Below are 24,730 nucleotides of genomic sequence, written 5' to 3'. Positions count from 1 at the left end.
AGGGCCTGCTAGTCTCCAAGTTAGCTCCCACAGTGAAAGAGAGCTCTTGCTGAGACCTGGCATGGAGCCCAGTGAAAGAGAAAGATAAATATCCTGATTTTTTTCTCTCTAATGTTCTGCCACTGCATCTGAAACTAATTATAAGCCAATAGACAAAGGATTCCAGGAAATGGACAAGTCAGATATCTGTGGTGTAGAGCAAAGCACGAGATAACAGGGAGTGTGTCTGAGAGTAAGCAAGCCAGTCACAGGTCCACCTGCCAAGGATAATAGAAAATGTAATATTTATCAACCTTTGATATTGGTACTAACATCTCCACTTTACAGAAGAGAAAGTGAAAATGCCGTTTTTAAAAAATGGTAATAAGGACAACAAACAGGTTGTTTATGGGGCTGCAAGAACAGAAGAGATGGGAAGAAAACATTAATCCTTCTTTTAGTCACTTCTAGCTTTATTAGCTGGTTAAAAATCAACATAGATACCTTCAGTATGTTAAAAAAGGAATGTGAACATGATAATACACCTCCCTCAAAAAAAATCTGCTTAATTTCCAATTCTTCTTCAATTTACTTTTCCATTTCTCTCATCTTTTTCATTATTAGACTTCTGAAAAAATGTTTCATAAGTTGTATCTTGTTCCAAGTTTTACTCACTCTATCTCTGTCTATGTCTTCTAATCCTGTCACTCCATTGAAACAATACTTGATAAAGACCCCAAATAATATTTTATCATGACATGCTATGAGTCTTTTTCATTCCTTTTTACTTGGTCCTTTTCTCTTACTTGAAAAACATTTCTGCCTTTTAGCATAAAAGTCACTGCGGTTAGTTTTGATTTCTAGGCAGTAAGTTGGAGAATGGAGAAAAAGATGGCAACATCCAAATCTTCTAATGTGCTTTATGAATATATAATATATTTCTATTTAGATCTTCCTGGCTAGAACTAAGTCATTAGGACCTATCTAGATTCAAGGAATTCTGGGATGTGAAATCTGTTCAGTTCAGTTCAGTTGCTCAGTCATGTCCGGCTCTTTGTGACCCCAAGGACTGCAGCACACCAAGCCTCCCTGTATATCACTAACAAGGGGATTTTCCTGACCCGAGGATTGAACCCTTGTCTTCCATATTGGTGGAAGGATCCTTTACCACTGAGTCACCTGGGAACCCCAACATCAACTTTAAATAGCATCAATTCCCTCAGAAGAAGGTGGTGAGGTTAATTACCTGAATGAAGCATTAAGGAGGAAGGAAGACACCTATCTCTTGATCCTGAGGTTTGTGAAATTAAAAAAAAAAAAGACTTTCTGTTAAGAGCAATTCAGTGGAAGAATTTCCATAAGAGGTAGCCAGGTTTTAATAACATTTAATGTTCTCCAGTCATAAGAGCATTCCAAGAAGTCATGACATAGGTGAGTTTGATGATCACAAATTAGAAGGTTGAAATACATGAAGGAGTGAGGAAGATAATTGGGTGGATAAGGGTGTGTAGACAACAGTGCTGGAGCCGTGGCTTCAGGGCACTGGAGCAACTGGGAGGAGATACCCCACATCCAAGGGCAAAGGAGAAGCCACAGCAAGACAGTAGGAGGGGCGAAATCACGTTTAGAACAAACCCTATACCTGCCAGAGACGTTCAGAGAGGTAAAAACAAACCTTCTGTGCACCAGGACCCAAAGACTCCACAGAAACAGAGACAGAACTGTGTTTGAGTGTCTCCTGTGGAGATACGGATCAGCAGTGGGCTGCAGCAGGACCAGGGGCTCTGGGTGCAGCGGACTTGGGTATGGTTGGGCGCAGCAGATGTGGGTATGGCATAAGCCCTCTTGAAGGAGGTCACCATTAACTCCACCATAGAGCTGCCAGAACTTACACAGGACTAGGGAAATAGACACATGGAGGGCACAAACAGAACCTTGTGTGCACCAGGACCCAGGAGAGAGGAGCAGTTACATCACAAGAGACTGACCCAGACTTCCCCATGAGTGTCCAGGAGTCTCTGGCAGAGGTGTGGGTTGGCAGTGACCTGCTGCAGGGTTAGGGGACACTGAGTGTAGCACTGCCTGCATGGGACCTTTTGAAGGAGGTCACCATTATCTTCATTACCTCCATCATAGTTTAGCCTCAGGTAAATAACAGGAAGGGAACATAGGTCCACCCATCAATAGATAATTGGATTAAAGATCTACTGAGCATGGCCCCACCCATCAACACAAGACCCAGTTTCTCCCTCAGTCAGTCTCTCCCATCAGGAAGCTTCCATAAGCCTCCTAGCCTTCTCCATCAGAGGAGAGATAAACTGAAAACCACAAGCACAGAAAACTAACCAATCAGATCACATTGACCACAGCCTTGTCTAACTCAGTGAAACTATGAGGCATGCTGTGTAGGGCTACCCAATATGGACGGTTCATAGTGGAGTGTTCTGACACAACCTGGTCCACTGGAGAAGGGAATGGCAAACCACTTCAGTATTCTTGCCTTGAGAATGCCATGAACAATATGAAAAACAAAAAGATTGAACACTGAAAGATGAACTCCCCAGGTCTGCAGGTGCCCGATATGCTACTGGAGACGGGTAGAGAAATAACTCCAGAAAGAATGGAGAGACAGATCCAAAGCAAAAACAACACCCAGGTGTGGATGTGACTGGTGATGGTAGAACAGTCTGATGCTATAAAGAGCAATATTGTATATGAACCTTGAATGTTAGGTCCATGAATCAAGGCAAATTGGAAGTGATCAAACAGGAGATGGCAAGAGTGAATGTCAACTTTTTAGGAATCAGCGAACTAAAAGGGACTAGAATGGGTGAATTTAAATCAGATTACCATTATATCTACTACTGTGGGCAAGAATACCTTAGAAGAAATGGAGTAGCCATCATAGTCAACAATAGAGCCCAAAATACAGTACTTGGATGGAATCTCAAAAACAACATAATGATCTCTGATTTCCAAGGCAAACATTCAGTATCACAGTAATCCAAATCTATGCTCCGACCAGTAATGCTGGAGAAGCTGAAGTTGAACAGATCTATGAAGACCTACAAGACCTTCCAGAACTAACACCCCCCAAAAGATGTCATTTTTATTATAGGGGACTGGAATGCAAAAGTAGGAAGTCAAGAAATACGTGGAGTAACAGGCAAATTTGACCTTGGAGTACAGAATGAAGCAGGGCAAGGGCTAATCGAGTTTTGTCAAGAGAAAGCACTGGTCATAGCAAACATCCTCTTCCAACAACACAAGAGAAGACTCTACACATGGACGTCACTATGGTCAATACTGAAAACAGATTGATTATATTCTTTGCAGCCAAAGATGGAGAAGCTTTATGCAGTCAGCAAAATCAAGACCAGGAGCAGACTGTGGCTCAGATCATGAACTCCTTAATGTCAAATTCAGACTTAAACTGAAGAAAGTAGGGAAAATCACTAGATCATTCAGGTATGACCTAAATCAAATCCCTTATGATCATACAGTGGAAGTGACAAATAGATTCAAGGGATTAGATCTGATAGAGTGCCTGAAGCACTATGGATGGTGGTTCATGACATTGTACAGGAGGCAGTGATCAAGATCATCCCCAAGAAAAAGAAATGTAAAAAGGCAAAATGATTGTCTGAGGAGACCTTACAAATAGCTATGAAAAGAAGAGAAGTGAAAGGCAAAGGAGAAAAGGAAATATATACCCATTTGAATGCAGAGTTCCAAAGAATAGCAAGGAGAGGAAAGAAAGCCTTCCTCAGTGATCAGTGCAGAGAAATAGAGAAAAACAATAGAATGGGAAAGACTAGAGATGTCTTCAAGAAAATTAGAGATACCAAGGGAATATTTCATGCAAAGATGAACTCAATAAAGGACAGAAATGGTATGGACCTAACAGAAGCAGAAGATATTAAGAAGAGGTGACAAGAATACACAGAAGAACTGTACAAAAAGATCTTCATGATCCAGATAATCACGATGGAGTGAACACTCACCTAGACCCAGACATCCTGGAATGTGAAGCCAAGTGGGCCTTAAGAAGCATCACTACGAACAAAGCTAGTGGAAGTGATGGAATTCTAGTTGAGCTATTTCAAATCCTAAAAGATGATGCTGTTAAAGTACTCTACTCAATAGGCCAGCAAATTTGGAAAAGCCAACAGTGGCCACAGGACTGGAAAGGGTCAGTTTTCATTCCAATCCCAAAGAAAGGGAATACCAAAGAATGCTCAAACTACTGCACAATTGCACTCATCTCACACGCTAATAAAGTAATGCTCAAAATTCTCCAAGCCAGGCTCAGCAGTATGTGAACCATGAACTTCCAGATGTTCAAACTGGTTTTAGAAAAGACAGAGGAACCAGAGATCAAATTGCCAACATCCGCTGAATCATTGAAACAGCAAAAGAGTTTCAGAAAAAAAAAAAAAATCTATTTCTGCTTAATTGAGTATGCCAAAGCCTTTGACTGTGTGGATCACAATAAACTGTGGAAAATTCTGAAAGAGATGGGAATACCAGACTACCTGACCTGCCTCTTGAGAAACCTGTATAGAGGCCAAGAAGGAACAGTTAGAACTGGACATGGAACAACAGACTGGTTCCAAATAGGAAAAGGAGTCCATCAAGGCTGTATATTTTCACCCTGCTTATTTAACTTTTATGCAGAGGACATCATGAGAAATGCTGGCCTGGAAGAACCACAAGCTGGAATCAAGATTGCCGGGAGAAATATCAATAACCTCAGATATGCAGATGACACCACCCTTATGGCAGAAAGTGAAGAAGAACTAAAGAGCCTCTTGATGAAAGTGAAAGAGGAGAGTTAAAAAGTTGGCCTAAAGCTCAACATTCAGAGAACAAAGATCATGGCATCTGGTCCCATCACTTCATGGCAAATAGATGGGGAAACAGTGGAAACGGTGGCTGACTTTATTTTTTGGGGCTCCAAAATCACTGCATATGGTGACTGCAGCCATGAAATTAAAAGACGCTTACTCCTTGGAAGGAAAGTTATGACCAACCTAGACAGCATATTAAAGAGAAGAGACATTACTTTGCCAACAATGGTCCATCTAGTCAAGGCTGTGGTGTTTCCAGTAGTCATGTATGGATGTGAGAGTTGGACTATTAAGAAAGCTGTGCGCTGAAGAATTGATGGTTTTGAACTGTGATATTTGAGAAGACTCTTGAGAGTCCCTTGGACTGCAAGGAGATCCAACCAGTCCATCCTAAAGGAGATCAGTCCTGGGTGTTCACTGGAAGGACTGATGTTGAATCTGAAACTCCTATAGTTTGGCCACCTGATGCAAAGAGCTGACTCATTTGAAAGGACCCTAATACTAGGAAAGATTGAGGGCAGGAGGAGAAGGGGATGACAGAGGATGATATGGTTGGATGGCATAACCAACTCAATGGACATGAGTTTTGGTAAATTCCAGGAGTTGGTGATGGACAGGGAGGCCTGGCCTGCTGCAGCAAATGTGGTTACAGAGTCAGACACGACTGGGTGTCTGAACTGTACTGAAATGACTATTTATTAGCCTGCTTTAAATTCATATTTTTGTTTAAATCTTACAAAAGGAAGGTGCTGGCAAACTTATGTTCGTGCATTTGAGGCTGATTTTGGTTGGTTAGGACAGCAGCTGGGGAGACTGTTTGAACACAGAGTAAGAGAGGACTGAGGACAAACAGGTCCATCTTTTCTCTCACTTCAGTATTCAAAAGAATATAAAACAGTCTATTATTAATTTCTTTTCTGCATTAAATATCTCAACACAATGATCACATTGGTATGGACATTTATTTATAGATTAAGTTATCTATTTTTTCATTAAATATAATACCATTCTCTCCTCTAGTCTCCTCACCACACTCCTCTCCCCTTTTCCTTGTCTCTTTCTCTCAGTATTCTCACTCTACATCCTCAGATTCCCTACCCTGCCCTTCTTAGACAGTTCCTTTTTCCTCAGATTTTGTCATTATTTTCTTTCAAATAAATCCTTACATGACCTATAGCCAAGTCTATATAGCCTGTTCTGTTCTGTGTAAATTAGATACAAACTCGTTTATAAATTGAGCCTGCTATCAACTGAGTGTCTTTATGGAGATCCCATATCCTATAACATAAGACTGATTCTAATTGGGGAGTATAGACCCTACTGAAAACAGGGAAAAATTTTGGTGTAAGAATACTCGCATTTGTTAAGTAACACAATGCATGCAACAACTAGCCCCATAAGTGGATATGTTTTCTGAGAAAACTACAGGTTGTAGTTTTAAAAATTAATAAGCTGCTATGGCAAGGGCTGACATCTTAAAGAAGAACTCCTCAGAAGGCAATAAGGCATGCTTCTACAGCTTCAAAGACATGTGAAGTCATGGATGAGGTTGGGTGTTGCAGGGCCTCATGGCAGCAAAGGAGTGGCAGATGAAAGAATTCTCCTTTTGATATACTTCTTTAATTTTTCAAAAGTCTGTTTTCTGTGATATAAGACACAGAATGATACATTTGTGACATATGTATCTCAGATTGTGAATATATAATGTGAATTGATAAACTTCTCTACTACAAAGTTGAATAACTTTATTAATTATGGATGCATGCCATGTTTCAAAAAATGCTCATATTTGTGTTGTAGTTTATACTCACTCAAGTATTATATGAATTTATATAACAGTATTAAGTGATTAAGCTACAAAAATTTTTTTACAATAGTAAATTGTATTAGGAATATGCATTTGAAAGTATAAATAGTAAAGGACCCAGAGGTATCAATAATACTCCAGGTGGAGCAGAGCCAAAATGAAAACAAATTTCTCCATGACATGTAATTGTATCCCTGTGCTTTAAAACTAAACCACTTTGGTGAACTTGAAAAAATATAGTCTTTGGACTCAAACTCATGAGTTTTCATTACTTTTTTCACTTCACAGTTTTGCATTTGTGTTTTTTGAATGAGCATAGATACCTTAAAAATGTGCAAAGAATATGTTGCTCTTTAGGGGATTATATTTAAAAATGATATCATTGTAGGGGCAGCAGAAAATGATGTCAAAAATCAGAAACTCAATAGTTCTTTAGTCTTTCTTGGTTTCAAACAATAAGAACATTTAGAAGTAAATTTTAGATTGTTTCAAATAAACTTTTGGAGAAGGAAATGGCAATTCACTCCAGTATCCTTGCCTGGAAAATCTTATGGACAGTGGAGCCTGGTGGGCTGCAGTCCATGGGGTCGCAAAGAGTCAGGCACTACTGAGCGACTAACACTTACTTACTAAATAAACTTTATTCATGCACACAACTATTAGAACATCTTATCAGAATATGAAAACATTGCTTTTGTAAGAGTTTTCACTGTATGAGGTAGTGGCAGAATTATTGACTATTTTTTATGCGGAAAGTCAAGTGAGAGACATTATATAGAACATTCTTTTAAAATTAAGATAAAATATAAGTCTTATTCAGTCAGTCACTGTGATTTTATAAAGGCATGGATATTTTTTAAAAGAGACTGAAAAAAGCAAAGGTCATAAATCTATTGCACTGAATTTTTTGTGTGTGTGTGATACTATCCAACAATCATTGTGCTAACATCCTTAAAAATGCAAATATTTTGTTCCTAGAATATTTCAGAAATTATACAAATAAGCCCTAAAAAATAAAACATGTGTACTTTCTTGTTTGTGATACATATTTTCCCACATGTACATATATACAGTTCACGTGGAAAATACCCTAAAATTTAAGCATGGCAAGAGAAGCAAATTGTCATAAGCTTTAACAGTATAAAAACACTGATTATGATTCAGACAAACCGATTTGTCATCATCTTCTAAGTATTTTTCTGTAACTAATTTATTATATTCAAAACTGTCATGTCATCCCTTACCTTCTTCTCCCTTACCTTACTTTTCTTTTCTTTCCTTTTTCAACAAAAGAAAGCCACTGTTATGCTCATTTTATGATTTGTTCTATTACAATGGCGTGTCAATATTTCTGGTTCTATCATTACTACTGACAGTATATGTAAAGTTTAACTGTCTTTGTAGCAAAGATTTTCCTATAACCCTTGATGGACCTCTTCAGGCCAGCTTTTAAACACAAAATGAGTATTTTGTTTTTCTAATTGGGAAGGCTCTCTTAGTCTATAATACATCTTTCTGTTATCTTATATACCATTTTCAATCTATATTTGTATATCAGGCAATTCAGATATTCACTTTTTGTTACTGTTGACAGTACAGTTGAAATAAACACACATAGGATTGGCTGAGTATGTTTGTTTTCTTGATATTTCTAGGGTAGCTCAGAAAACAAATTACTGTTAATGAAGATGCAGCATTACCGATTTAAATTTGTTACAAGAATTGTGCTAAATTATCAAAGATATTTCTTTTTTCTCATGTTGTTTCTACAGAAAATGCTTACTTTTTTAGTCCAGGCTTTCCCAACCCTCAGTAACTTTATGATGCTTCCATTTCCCCAAGTAAGATAAATTATAGAATACAAAAGGGATTTCTTTTGTATAAGTGAATACTAGCTAGTTTACCCACTTAAAGAAAAAAAGTAAAAGGAGAATTTAAAAAGTTAAAAGACCAATGTTAAATTAGAGGGACAAAAAAAAATAAAAAAAAGAGGGAGGGAGAAAAACAAATATAATGTCGGAAAAATTGTAGGACAGCAATGCAAGGGTGGAAGTGACATAACCCTAAAGCACTTTATACTTTTCAACCTCTGCTATATTCCAACTGTACACCTTTATACTATGAACCTACAAATGCCCTAGATTCTGTGTCTGAATTATAGATTACGCTTTTAATATCAAAGGCACAAATTGTCACATTGTCATTTGGTAGGGATCAGTGCATTTTGGACTTTGTAAAATAATGACTATATGAATTTCTGGTCACTAATTTGACCATGTCTGTCTTATTTACTTGGTGATTTTAAAATAACTTTGATTATAATTAAAGGTCTGTGGTGAAGTGATTTTGCTACTTATCAACTGCTTGATATTTTTATATATGCTTAAAACAAAAGAGAAAGCTACTCTGTTATAAGCATTGTGAGATATTGTCAGTGAGAGGGTTTAGCCTGAGGCAAAATATCTCAAGACATTTATTGCCAAAAAAAGGAATTTGTGGCTCCTGTATATCTATAAATTTGGCAATAGATTAACATTTATGATCTGTGTTAGCTTTCATTTTTGAGTTAAGATATACTTACCTGTGCTTTATTAGATTGCAAAGGTAATTTACAAAGTGTGGTCATTAACCTTTTACCTAAAATTGAAGCAAAAGTAATATAGTATGTTGGTTTTCAAAAGAATTGATACCATGATATTTTAAAAAATTGGAAAGCTATGAAAAGAAATACTTAAATGTAGCTATTATATTTTGATTTTGGTACCTCTGGGACACTAGACCAACTAAACCCTTTTGACTGATAGTACACTATAGGAAAATCAATACAAGAAACAAGCTGCTACAATGTCTGCAACAACCAGCCAAAATACACAGAAAGTTGACTTTTATTCTTCAACCCAAAATTCCATTCCATAGGTAATGCCAGTAGTTTGGACAAGTTATGTAAAATGCATGTGCTACTGTTCAACTTATTCAAATTGTTTGCAACCAAAATGGCAGCAGATACCACATGTGTGGTCCGGAAAGTCAAGGTACTCAAGCCTTACTTAACCCTTTTATTAAAAACACAAATTCTTTCTTAACTGATACTGTCATAGAGGAAGACATTTTCCTTCTTGGTTTTTCTGGATGGTCTAAGAATTGAATTTATGTGAGACAGATTAACAGGAGAAAATTAAAAAAAAATAATAGTAATATGAAAGAGACCCAGGAAAACTGAGTAACTCCCCAAAATGGCTGAAACCCTCACCTTAAAAACCAACTGCAGCTAAAGATTAAAGAGGATGCTGAGGGTTGTGGTTGGGACTTCACAAGGGAAGAAGGAAATTCACATGGAGAAGGAAAAACAAATATTTGGTAGACAAGTGTTTGCTGCCCCATATAGAGAAAATGGGACACAGAGTGAATTCTGGTCTTTGGACCCTGCTGAGTTTCTCCTGTCATAACCAGCCCATATTTTTGCAGTTACATCTGGTGATAGCTCTGTTCTAGGAACAAGATCTTTTTATTTTTTTAATTGAAATATAGTTTGATTTACAATGTTGTGTTAGTTGTCTGGTGTACAGCAAAGTGATTCATATATATATAGGTAGATAGATACACACACACACACATATTCTTTTTCAGATTCTTTTCCACTATAGTTGATTACAAGCTATTGAATACAGTTCCTTGTGCTATACAGTAAGTTCTCCTTGTTTATCTATTTTATAAATGAGCATGTGCTAAATTGCTTCAGTCGTGTCTGACTCTTTGCGACACCATGGACTCTAACTCACCAAGCTCCTCTGTCCATGGGATTCTCCAAGCTAGAATATGGGAATGGGTTGCCATTTCCTTCTCCAAGGGACTTTCCCAACCCAGGGACTGATCCAGGGTCTCATGTCTGCTGCATTGGCAGATGGATTCTTTACCATAGCACCACCTGGAAGCCCATTTTATATATAGTAGTTTATATTTGCTAATCCCAAACTCCTAATTTATTATCCCTCCCTGTGCCTTTTCCCTTTGGTAACTGTAAGTTTGTTTTCTATGCCTGTGGGTCTATTCCTGTTTAGTAAATAAGTTCACTTGTATCATATTTGAAGATTCCACATATAAGTGATATCTTATGATATTTGTCTTTCTCTGACTTATTTCACTCAGTATGATAATCTCTAGGTCCATACATATTTTCTTTATCCATTTGTCTCTCAATGAACATTTAGGTTGTTTTCATGTATTAGCTACTGTAAATAGTGCTGCTATGAACACTGGAGGCCATGTATCTTTTAAAATTAGAATTTTCTTTTTCAGATTTATTCCCAAATGTGGGATTGCTAGATCATATGGTAACTCTCTTATTAATTTTTTAAGAAACCTCCATACTGTTCTTCAAAGTGGCTTGACCAATTTACATTAAAGACGGGCTCTAGATCTAAATTCTTTTTTTTTAATTAGTTTATTTATCTATTTTTGAACGTTACAATATTATATTTGTTTTGCCATATACTGACATGAATCCACCATGGGTGTATATGTTTTCCCCTTCCAGACCCCCCTCCCACATTTAAGGGGGAGGAAACAAGAAAAAATTCCTGACTCTTTGGTTTTTTAAACATAGTCAGCTTAAATCAATTCTCATATCAAAGTGACACATTTCAGGATGACACATTTTGTTCCCATACATATCAACCAATGTCTGAAGATGAGTCAGAGAATACTGGTCCGTAGGTAGGGTTTAAAGTTCCCCTGGAGATGCTGATCTTCTCATCCCATAAAGAGGCTGTGCAAGGTCTGGGGAGCCAGTGAGCTTGTGCTAATTGCCCACCTTGTCCATTTATCCCAGTGTGCATGCAAAAATTATTTCTTTTGTATGCCATGACATTCAAAAAGTCTCAAAACCGTTTTTTCCTGGAGAGATTTTCTTCTAAGGTAAAACTAGGTAAGTACATCTTTCACATGAATAATAATTACTTAATTTGTGAATATTTTTCATTATAATTCCTATAAGATGAGGGGGTTGTATGGGGGAGGTTTGTTATCAATTCACCAAGGAGCCATGCTTGTGCTATTTAGCATTATGGAAACCATAATCCTACTTTAGATTACTATTTAACCAAGAGCTGTGCTCTTGGTTCCCCTTCTTTCTTCATTCTGTGCCCAGTTGCTTCAGTAATGTCCAACTCTTTGTGACCCCATGGACTGTAGCCTGCCAGGCTTCTCTGTCCATGAGATTCTCCAGGCAAGAATACTAGAGTGGGTTGCCATGCCTTCCTCCAGTGGATCTTCCCAACACATAGATCGAACCCGCATCTCTTAGGTCTCCTGCACTGGCAGGTGGGTTCTTTACCAATAGCGCCACGTGGGAAGCCGCTTCTTCATTCTAAAATATAATGCAATTCTGCTTCTTTCCCTATTTTCTTTCTGACTACACAAAGGTCACAATGATGCAAACACTCCTTCTAAACTTGCTAACCTAACCCACTTTCATCTACTCACTAGATACCTTTCACTTCTCTAATACTTCTCTATCTTTTCACCAATGTGGTTTACTCAGTATTATACTATTTGTTTTTATCCATAGACCAATAGAAATAGCTTTTTTCTTCTCATCTCTGGTTAAGCAAAAGCCTTTTAAATAACAGAGTGATACATTGGATTTTCTATCCTGACATTTAGGGGAAAAGAGATGCTGTCATTTGTTGGATACTTGTAATATTGTAGGTATTTTTGAAATTATCTGTATTAGCTGTGAAAATTGGCTCCTTTTTGCTATTTCTAAAAATCTCATATCAGCGACAGTAAAATCCAGCTAATAGTCAAAAGTACAAGGCTGGCTTTTTTCAATTTAAATTTGCTCTACCCAAATAGCTCTTATTTGCATGTAGCCATAAGTATAGTTTTAATAAAAATGAAAATGGCTGTCTATTGATAGATATTTTCCTCAGCCAGTTGTAAATACTTAGTATATCTCTTCTTGTCTTTAAGAACCACCCAGAAAAGTTTCTATCAGAATTATTATTCAAATGTTTTTGGCTAAAAAATTTTAACTTTGCTTTAAACTAGTGGAATAGTTTTAAACATTGGCTGAACATAATAAAGACAGTAAAACACTTGTTCACTATGATCAAGAAACATGTTAGGGATTCTGAAACACCCTCAGAAATTCTAAATATTCAGGGAGGCCACATTAAGGTGAGGGCAGGAAGAAAATGGAATGTGCTGTGTGCATGCTTGCTAAGGTGCTAATGGTCCCTGGTTAAACTGTAACAGAACCACTGGGGTCAGAAAACAGAATATACCTAAAAAGTGTAATAGTCTCAATATAAATATTTCTGTAACACGCATTTTTCAAAGCAAATGATTCTATATTGCTGTAAGAGGTATTATATTTTACCTAAGGGAATTACCATAGAGAAGCAGAGTTGAAGAAAACAATATATATTTGCTAGATACTTTCCATATGTATTTTAAGTGTTTTGAATCCTTCAGGATCCATGCCACTCCAGTTATTCCATCTATTAAAATTTATCTTTGATGCCCATCTTCAGATTATTATAGAAAAGTAAAAAGAGGTCACAGGTGAAAATGTTCACATGAAAGGTGAATACGTGGCACATAAACTGCGGATATTGGGTAGACTATATGGAATCAGAAATAAATTGTAAATAGCCATGGTAACTTGAACCTTGAGAATTATCCATAGAATTAGAAATTTCTACTGAAAAGAATGTGATTTCACTGTATCACTTTTCTCATTGTTGATTTATAGTATGTACTTTTATTGTTCTGACTTTAATAAGCATTGACTTGTGACCCTACGTTGTGCTACAGACTAAGGTGGAGACCAAGATGATTGTGACTCAGTTTGACCCTTCAAAGAAGCTAACAGCAGTGGGATGGATAGTAGTATAGTTTCAAAAAAATTTTTTTAATTAAAAACTAAAGCAGAAACACATGGCTATCTTTGTTGAGGTCAAATGGTATTTGCAGACTGTCAGGACCTTATGGATTTAGCCATGCCAGCAAAAGCAATTGTAGTTGGGGAAGTCTTCTAGGAAGTGAAGATTTGATTGGATCCTTAAAGAATGAGGAAAACACTTCTAAACAGAGAGGAGACAGAGATAGCATTGCAGGAGGTGGGCAACCTTCTAGGAACAACAAAGAGCTAGGGATCTGTGGTGAACTGATTTCCAATGGCAAATAGCTGGTGAAAAGATGGGAATAGCAGGCTGGAGCAAGAAGGGAAGTGTGGTCCTCTGCCAGGTAGCTGTTAGAGGAACCCTTTCAAGGCTGCCTCTCTCCCCTGCATGACAGGTCTGAGGAGGAAGGTGGCACCATCAGGGCTGTGTGAAAATTTATTGAGCTAATGTTATTCTGTTTTTTTTAATTTATTTGGTGGGACTTAAAGTCCTATGGAAGAGGTTTGTCTGTACTTTCACTTTTTGTAAAACTTCATTAGTTCAACTTTCGCCTAAGACCTTATTTCCATGAAAATCTACCTGCACTGAATATGGGTACCACTCCCTCTAACATAGACCCAGAAAAAATTGACATATCATAGTTTTATTGTCCTTCTTTGTATTAGGAAAGCAGTTCTTAAGCCTCCTTCAAAACAGAAAATAGCTCTCTCTGTTCCTAAGGACTTAAAGTGTTTCCATGACAACCAACATCTCACCCTCCAAGAACCCTCTCACTTGCCCTGGAGATTTCAGGGGCACCACTGTGTGTTGGCACATTTTCCTAACAACAGACCTATTGGTCTGTGACCAATGAGATCAAATTGCTACAACGTTTGTTGATGAATGTTTAGAGATTGACAATGATCTCCAACTTCAGAACTATTGACTATTTGCCAAAACTCATGTAGACTGTCTGGATAGATAGAATGTAGTCTGGAAACACCATCATAGAATTGTTAGGTTTGACCTGGAGGCCATGTGAAATCGATGAGATGAACTCTATTACCAGGCTCCAGTGGTATATTAGGTCAAGAATGAACATCAGGATGCCTTGGTTTAAGGGATCAAGCAAGTTAAATTGAGTGAGTCCTAGGAGTGGAGGTGACACAGCAAACTGAGAAGAAAGTTAGAGTAGCAGAAGAGAGTAGAAGAGGGTAGTGTTATGGAAGTGCACATTTTCTGTTGCACTCAGCAATAAGGGTATCCTTGGTGACCTTTTCCCAAAATGATTTTAGTAAAGTGTTAGGGGACCAAAAACATTTAAGAAATGAATGTGATGTAAGAAAAATAAGACTCAGTAATCTTTCAGGGGCCCTAGTAGTAAAAAGAAAATCAAAGATATTGGAAAGATACAGGGTAAAAAGTGTCAACAAAGTTTTTAGTTTTCAGGATGGAATAATCTTGTGCATGTTTAACAGTTATAAACAAGAGAAAAAAACAGGAGTGAGAGAAATTGAATACACAAAGTAAAATGGGGCTCTTTGACAGAGTAATACTTTTGAAGAAATAGGAAGAAAGATGAAGGTGTTGTCATTGAGCAGAAATAGGGTATCCAAAAAAAATCTTATCTTCTTCCAAGAAGGGAAGTGAGGAGATAAAAGTAGGTTAAGAAAAAAAAAAAGTAAGGAGATAAAGAGAAAGCAGGGAAGTACTCTGGTAGCTGAAAGAGAATTAAATTTTAAAAAATCATTTTATTGTGAAAAATGATAGCATATGTTTTGTTCTGATGATCAGGCTCCAGGTTATAATATGCTTGATGTGTCAGTAGGATCATGCTTGTAGATTATCCTTGTGGTAAATTATGCTTGATGATGTTAGTTTTCCTAAAGAAGCAGGTTAAATCTTCTGCTACTAGTGAGAGAAAAAAAACATCCTATTTTGCATGATTAAGTTCAACCTCAAAATATCTACTGTGCCCAGTGCTGTCAGAGCAAGATAATAAGACTGAATGAAATAAAGCACAATTTCTTATACTACTGAGTATTTCAGAGTCCAGAGAGATGGCAGGGTACTCAATCATATAGGGCCTGTAGTAAACTGTAAGGACTTTGGGCCTTACTTTGATTAAGATGGAAAACTATTGAAGAGTCTTACAGGATAAAACATAGGAATTACAGGATAAACATATTTTAAAATGGTCACTGTACATGCAGCAGAGAACATACTATATAGGTTTAACGACAAAAGGCAGTGAAAACAGAAATCTCTTGTGATTATTCAGTGAAAGATGGTGTTAAACTAGACTAGGGTTGTTGTAGTACAAGAGTTCTTTAAGAAGTGATTAGATTCGATGCATATTTTAAAGTTAAGAGAGGTGTTATACTGATGCAAGTGAGATGTCGAAAAATAGAACCATGTTGACTCTGAGATATTTAACCTTCAGTTACTGAGTTATAAGGGCTTCCCAGGTGGTGCTAGTGGTAAAGAATGAGTTAGAAAACTAAGAGTTTCTTTTTGTTTGTTTGTTTTTGTTTTTTGTGGAGTGGGGGGAGTAAAATTAACATGGAGATGTCAAGTGGCCAGTATGAGATCTGAGTTTATGAGGGAAATTTTGTTGGAGAGACAAGTATAGGTCTAGTCAACATGTTCATGTAATTTAAGGTTATGCAGCTGGATAAGATAAGCAAGGAAGTGAGTGTAGATAGAGGAGTGGTGGAGTCGGAAACAGTGCCAGTATTTTAGAAGCTGGGAAGACTAAGAGATGCCAGCAAAAAAACTATGGAAAAGCTAACTCTGAGGAAATAAGAAAACTAAATTTGACATGTACCTTAGAAATCAAGGGAGAAAAAATTACAGGTATGAGTTGGTGCTGAAAAATGGAGCAGTCATTACAGTTGATAAATTAGGAAGAGAATTAGGAGTTGTCTATTGATTTTGGTAACCTGGAGGCCATTGGTGACATTGAAGATAACAGTTAATCTGGGGTAACCAGGATAAAAGTGTGACTGGACTGAGTTAAAGAAAAGAGACAAATTGGGAATAATGGGTACATAGGCTACTTTTAAAGAGTTTTATCTTAAGCAGAAAGCAGGAAAATGCATTGGTGACTGGGAACGAATGTGAGGTTGCAAGTTTCAAAAAAAATTTTTTTTTTAAATGAGAAATAGTAGCATATGTTTTTGGCTGATGTTTTAAGTCAGAAGAAAGAATTAAAGATGCAAGAGAGGAAGGAAAAGCATCAGACCAGTGATGGGATCCAGTCCAAAAGTGAAGGACTTGAACTTGGGTGGGATTTTGAACAGTTTATCCCTGTCAACAGAAGGAGAATATAAGTAGGGAGAAGATCAGTTGGGAGATAGAGTTGTGATAGTCGTGGAATTTGTGAACTTTCTCTTCTGACTCTTACCCCCTTAGAAGAATATAAATAAAGGTCATCACCAGAAGTGAGAATCATTAGGAGGTATTCGATGATTACAGAGAGAGAAAGAGCTACTATTTCTACTATATCCACCATGTGATAATACATTGTTTTCAATCTCATCGAGATCTCTGGTCTGCTGATTCTGTCACTTTTTCATCATCCATTAATCCCCTCTTTGCTTCACTTCCTTTCTTACCACATAGCATGAGAATTTCTGCTATGAGTTGCTGATCAGTTCCTGGAAAGTACTCTTAATTTCTTGACTCCTTCAGTTCAGTTCAGTTGCTCAGATGTGTCCGACTCTTTGCGACCCCATGAACTGCAACACTCTGGGCCTCACTGTCCATCACCAACTCCTGGAGTTTACCCAAACTCATGTCCATTGAGTCAGTGATGCCATCCAACCATCTCATCCTCTGTCGTCCCCTTCTCCTCCTGCCTTCAAACTTTCCCAGCATCAGGGTCTTTTCAAATGAGTCAGCTCTTCGCATCAAGTGGCCAAACTATTGGAGTTTCAGCCTCAACATCAGTCTTTCCAGTGAACATCCAGGACTGATCTCAGTTAGGATGGGCTGGTTGGATCTCCTTGTAGTCCGAGGGACTCTCAAGAGTCTTCTCCAACACCACAGTTCAAAATCATCAATTCTTCAGTGCTCAGCTTTCTTTATAGTCCAACTCTCATATCCATACATGACTACTGGAAAAACCATAGCCTTAACTAGATGGACCTTTGTTGACAAAACAATGTCTCTGCTTTTTAATATGCTGTCTAGGTTGGTCATAACTTTCCTTCCAAGGAGTAAACGTCTTTTAATTTCTGGCTGCGATTAAGTACCAAATTATGTATCAATTGTGGTGTAGCATAAGTGATTGTAACAATTAATCCCCAAATTACAGTCAGTTAATAAGAGAAAATTTAAGTTATCTTTCATGCAAAAATTCAGAGGCATATGAAGCTTCTGTGGTGGTTAGATGGCTGACCCAAAAGATGATCCAGAGATTCAGCCTGGTGGAGTGGCTCTGTTATCGTTGATATGTAATTTACATCTCTCATATACTGCTTGCTTCCATCTCTCTGAACCCAAATAGGAAGGAAGAGAAGTAGATGATAATATATTTTCTTTTTAAGAATGGGACCTGGAATTTGTTCATATCATTCTATCACTTAATCTGAACCATAGAAGAAAGAAAGGCTGGGCAATTTGGTCTCTAGATGTCCATTTGTCTTGTCCTCCTTGGGAGGAGGTACACTTCTAAAGTTATGACGGGAAATGTGACACTGGAGAAAATTAATAGTCTCCACCACATCTACTGAGAAGATAGATGCATTCTTCCACTGTTCATTCTCTCTGTGTAGAAAACGTGTTGATATTGAGGCCCCAGATCTGCCATTTGAAGACTCCTGAAAGTGACTTTCTCGATGTACTGACTTGAAATGGTTGAAAAGGCTGAGAGAAACTTTTTTTTTTCTTATACCTTGATGGATAAATGAAGCCTGTTCTTCAGACTCAATTTACCCTGTGAATTTATACTATGCTTCAAAAGAAAAAAGGGAAATGTAAGGAAGCATATATTGGCCACATGTCTAGCTTTAATCTTGGCCCTCAACCCAGCTATACACATTTGACAGACAGAGGCTCCAGAAACTTCAACATCACATGGGATAAGGCTTGAACCCTGCTCCCCTGATCAGCTCTGTTAGCCCTTGGCTCCCACTTGCATCCTCCTCCTCTGCTCCATGGTGGATTGACCAGAAGTTCATGGAGGTGATGAGGCCAGGCATGCCACCTCATTAAAGCTCATTAATTGGTCTCTGCCTGGCACCCAGCCCAGTCAGCCCCTCTACCCTACCCACTGTGGCACAGGTCAGGCTGACATGCAGCCAGCCCCTCCTCCTCTTTGGGCCTCAGCTTTTCCCTTCTTACCAACCTGATCCCCAGGGGCACTGGCCAAGGCCAGCAATTGGTCCTTCCCATCATAGGCAAAGCTACTGATGGAATCTCATGTTTACTGAGCACCTGCTACTGACCAGGTTCCATCAGGATCCTCTGGAGAAGAGAATGGATTCCCACTCCAGTATTCTTACCTGGAGAATTCCATGGACAGAGGAGCCTATCCATGGGGTCTCAAAGAGTCAGACACGACTGAGCAACAAACACTTTCAGCTCTAGTAGTTATAAATTTGTTATTTTTATCTCAATAGCTTTACTCTTATGTATATTTATTGTTTGATTCTGAAACTGGTAGGGAAGAGAGAATATAATTTATCAATCCTCTCAAACTTCACAATCTCTTATTTATTCTTTAACATAGATTTCTGACCTGCCAAAAGCTCCTTCAGTCTACTCAAAGTTTTCATATCTGATTCACCAATGGTCATCATGTTGCTTCAGCACATAGATATCTTTTAGGCATCAACTTCCCTAACCTCTTAGTTATTCTTGTCAGAGTTAGCTGCTTGATTTTTATTTAACTGCTTTCTTATTTGTTCACATGATTTAATACTTCCCTGATACTCTTATTATCTCACTAGTTGATTCTTCCTCTTTGACTCTTCTTTGTTTATTGGAATTCTAGTTATTATAGGTCCTGAGGACTTGGTTTGTTTTTACATTCACACTGTGGTTAGTTTTACTACTGTTTACAAATATTTATTCTCCTTTTCTCTTTTACTGCTAACCTCCTAATGAATGATTTTAACTTTTCATCCCATTGGCCAAGTGACTAACTTTTGTCAACATTGTGTGAGAAGATTTGCTATATGCCATAGATGAGCAGGAGCTAAAAACAACAACATGCTTTGGCATAGTTTCTCTTGCTTTTCCCCTCTGGTACAAGAAAGGTCATGTTCTAGATTGGAGCTGTCCCTTGACCCTAGCCTATAGAATTGGAGTACAAATGTAGAAAACTCAAAGTTACCCAAAGATAAGAACAGAGAAACAGCCACCTCTCAGAATACATGCCAAAGGAGTGAAACATACACCTGCACTGTTAACCATGTGGCTTTAGGAATGTTTGTTATACAACATAGCTTGTCAAAGCTGACTAACACAAACGTTGGCACCTAGAAGGGTTATACTACTAAAACAAAGAATTAGTGCATTTAATGTTGGCTTTGGGACCAGTATAAGGAAGAAAAAAATTCCTCTCCCAAACTATTATTAGAAACTAGAACTGCCCCATATTATACAGTTAAGAAAAAAAAAATTGTGATAATTTGGAAGGCAGATAATGTGTATAATAAAACTATGGCTTTGACCTATAAGTTTTGAAAATTAAATGCTGTTATGAAGGCTAGGTATTATGCTGCATTGGATAAAGTGATACCAATAAGAAATGAGCCCAGGTTGTGGGGGGTGGGGGTGGATCTTCTTGCTTTCAAGAAAGGATAAGAGCAAAATTAGAGTGTTTTTTTTTTTTTAATATCTTAGACTTGCACAGTTAGGAAATATAAAGGATTCTCATCTATAAATAGTAAATACAAAACTGAGAAATGTTTTGAGACCCAAAACCTCATGAATGTATCTTCAGATCAAAGAACAAATCATGGCCACAGCTATTGAGACACATGCTTAAGGGAAAACATAAGTCATAAGCGTGGTTTAAAATAAGTGTAGTTCTTTGTTAAAAGCCTCAGAATAGATTTTTAATGTATTTTATTTATTATTACGTGGGGCCTCCCTGGTTATTACATGGCCTCTAATAAATCCTTTTAGCTGAGTAAAATAGTTCACAAAAGTTTAAGCTAAGAGTGTGATCAAGAGAAAGCCATGTATACTGAAAATATCTATAATTAATATGAGAAAAACATGTCTCCACAATAGTTGTTTCTATGGCTAATAGAATATTAAGCTGACTAGCATCAAATTGGTAGAAAATATAATTCAACTCTGTTTTTGAGAGATTTTTACCTTAAATTCACTACTAGTTTGTATGAAGAGTTTGTGACCATTCAATATGTAAAATGGATTTTTGGCTACCACTTTCTACTGGAAGGAAAACGGCAAAAAACTCTCATCACATGTTGCCAAGGAGACTAATCAAAATGAAACTTCCTAGAAGACAAGGTTTAGACCCATGGAGAAAAATGAGCTGAAGAATTCCTTGCAGTGGACAGAACCAAAAACTAATTGAGAAACATGTTCAACTACCAAGAAGAGGGATTTCTGTAGTATTTGTCTAGCTGAATTTCAGATATTGTTGGACCACTGATTGATTGCTGTGTCTCTCTCATTACTCTCTTTTCAAACAGTAATGCTTTTTGGTGGATATTCTACCATTTTATGATGGATGTGTGTGCTGGAGGAGTGCCATCATTTAGAGATAAAGTAGAGATTTATCACAAAATGATGGATTTACAGTCTGATGCCATAATTGGGTAAGACATTTAAGATGTCTTCCTTGGGGTGTGTTTTCTGTAGAGGGGAAAAAGAAATGAATATCTGTGACTAAGAGAATGTGTTGTGCTGTGTTTAGTCATTCAGTCATGTCCGATTCTTTGCGACCACATGGACTGTAGCCCACCAGGCTCCACTGTCCATGGGGATTCTTGAGGCAAGAATACTGGAATGAATTGCCATGCCCTCCTCCAGGGGATCTTCCCACCCCAGGGATAGAACCCAGGTCTCTTAGATTGTGTTAATGCATTATTTTTCACAAATATTTCCTTCTTCTTTCCTCCTTCCCCAGCCCCTGCAATTGGAGAAAAAATTTCCCCATTCCATTTATTCTAAACTTGCTGTGAGACTTGATTGGCCAACAGAACATGGATAGCCATAATGTTTGGCAAGCTAAAGCATTAAATGTGATTTCATGGAGTGTCTTTGCTTCTTGACTATGTTTCTTCCATAAGAAAGGCATAATTAGTATAGGGGTTGCTGTTTAATCTACATTCCAGAATGAGAAGAAACAGAGAACAGAGAATCAGAGCACCTACAGTCTATATATGTATGTGTGTATGGTGGTGGTTTAGTCGCTAAGTCGTGTTCAACTCTTGCGACCCCATGGACAGAGGAGCCTGACAGGCTAGAGTCCATGGGATTCTCCAGGCAAGAATACTAGAGTGGGTTGCCACTTCCTTCTCCAGGGGATCTTTCCTACCCAGGGATTGAACCCAGGTCTCCCACATTGCAGGCAGACTCTTTACTATCTGAGCTGTGATGGAAGCCCCATGGTAGAAACTTAATGCAAAATTTTGAATAAATTAGTGAATAAGTAAATGAGTGGGAATGGGTTAGGGGATTGAGAAATCTCATAAAGATTTGGAATGGTCACCTTGAGGAAAGGCAGATGAAATGGCCAAAGATTTCTAACCAGTGTTTAAGGTCCAGCTGTGGCTGGAGAATATCAATGTAATGCATTGATTAACAAATATTGACAAATGAATCTACATTTGTCATGCTTTTTTTTTTTCCTCTAGTGTAGCATAGCGACAAAGGTAACTTTGGGATCGAAAAACAGGTTTGGTCTTTATCCAGCTTTAGGGGTTCTTGTTATGCAGATGAGGTAAAAGAGAGGAATATAGGGAACTGAGTGTATTTATGAGTGAACAATTTAGGTAATATACAGTACAAACCAGACTGCACGGAGAAGAGAGTGTTGAAAGAGACTACTGATAGATTGCAGAAAATGAGGGAATTAAAAGAGGTGAAGTTCAAATGTAGCATAGTTAAGGAAGTCAGAACAGTGGAGAATAGCAGTTATTATCAAAGTACAGTGCATCACATCTTAGTTTTCTGAGGTCAAAAAATGACAACTGATGCTTACTTCTAGAAAGTAGCCTTGTATATATACTGAAGTGTGAAATTCACTGGAGATCAAGGAAAGGTGAGGATGGGTTTTGGATAACCCTTTTTTCTAGATTTAGAAATCAGCCAGAATAACTTCCTCTATTTTATTTTATAAAACTCAACTTTTCCATTACCAAATAACTTAATTCAGTGCAATTCAACAGAGTCTGTTAAGCAGGCAGTTCAGACTCTAGCTAGGCCTGTGTGAATTAGGCAAGGCACCCATTCCTCTGGGCAGAGAAAACCCTAGACCCGGGTGCACAGTTTGGAAACACAAAATGGACTATATTATAGGTACTACCGCTTCTTTGAGCGTGGCCGAGAGGATAAATAATATGGTTTTTCCAGAGGTCATGTATGGATGTGAGAGTTTAAAGAAAGTTGAGCACCAAAAAATTGATGCTTTTGAACTGTGGTGTTGGAGAAGACTCTTGAGAGTCCCTTGGACTGCAAGGAGATGCAACCAGTCCATCCTAAAGGAGATGAGTCCTGGGTGTTCATTGGAAGGACTGATGTTGAAGCTGCTGCTCCAATATTTTGGCCACCTGATGCGAAGAGCTGACTCATTGGAAAAGACCCCGATGCTGGGAAAGATTGAGGGCAGGAGGAGAAGGGGACGACAGAAGATGAGATGGCTGGATGGCATCACCGACTCAATGGACATGGGTTTGGGTGGACTTAGGGAGTTAGTGATGGACGGGGAGGCCTGGAGTGCTGCGGTTCATGGGGTCGCAAAGAGTAGGACACGACGGAGCGACTGAACTGAACTACTGCTTCTTTAGCGTTAGTACTGTAGACTGAAAAAAGAAAAAAAATTAGAGCTGTGAGTTACGTTTTATCTGGGACAAAATGAGGACTACAGCCTGAGAGACGACATCTCAGATAACTATGGTGACCTGCTGCAAAGAAGTGAGGGGAAGGTCACTGTTACATTTGATTTTAGTGAAGGGGGAATACCTTCAGTCAAGCACATATTTGGCAGAAGCTTGCTGCTAGTTACGAGGAGCAGATGTCACCTTTAATGATTTTAGTACTTTTCTAGATATGAGACAATGCAAGAATTTGGATTCATAAGATCTTTTCCTAAAAATATCTGACTATCTGAAGACTTGTTCTGCCAGTTTTTTCAAGAGCACAGAGTACCTCATTCCTGATCTCTACCTGGAACTCCTTTCAGGATATGTTGAAGGTCAACAACTGCAATGACTAGTGACTTAATACTTGTAGAGGCAGATGGCAAGTGCCAGGTTTTAATTGGAAGTGCTTCTGTGCTTGGCACATCTTGTACAAATGTACATTGTGACCCCAAAAACACTGTATGAAAGAAACTGTGAGAGGGAAGGAAAGGAAAGGAAAGGAATATTACTGAGTCCCTAACAGGTACCAGCCATTATGCTAGGAGTTTTAAACATGTTATCTCTTTTAATTCTCACCATAACATGTATAATCAGAAGTTACCTCAATGTCCCAAGTATGGTAATTGAGTTTCAATAAGGTAAGTAGCCCATCAAGTTTAACTAGCTTTACTAAGTGGTAGAACTGTAGTATGAGCTTTTTCAGTTAGCTTTTTTTTTTTTTTCCATTTCAATAGTTGAACATCAGAACACACAGCTTAAAGCAGTACATTTTAGTTTTCCTCATTATTCTGTGGGTTGTCTGGGCAATTCTTTCAATCTGGGCAACCTCACTCATATATTTGGGACAGACTGAGTGTCTGGGAAAGCTAAGGATCTATCTCCATGTTGTAGTTCATCAGCCAGGAAGCTGGTCTGAGGTTTCTCACATGGTGGAGGGATTTTAACACCAAGTGATGACAGTCACCCAGTGTTCGAACACTTTTTAAGACTATATATTGTATTTCCTAATATTCCATGGAGTAAAGCAAGTCACATGGATAAACCCAAATGAAGAAAATTTCTCCACTTCTTAGGACCAAGAGAGGCAGAATCACATTGCCAAGTAATGCACATGTTGGGAAAGGAGAAATTTATGGGCATTTT

Source organism: Giraffa tippelskirchi, chromosome 1, assembly GCF_054371585.1.
Source record: "Giraffa tippelskirchi isolate mGirTip1 chromosome 1, T2T-mGirTip1v1.2.pri, whole genome shotgun sequence".
Taxonomy (NCBI): Eukaryota; Metazoa; Chordata; class Mammalia; order Artiodactyla; family Giraffidae; genus Giraffa; species Giraffa tippelskirchi.
The sequence above is the reverse complement of the archived record's forward strand: the minus strand, read 5'-3'. Positions refer to the sequence as shown.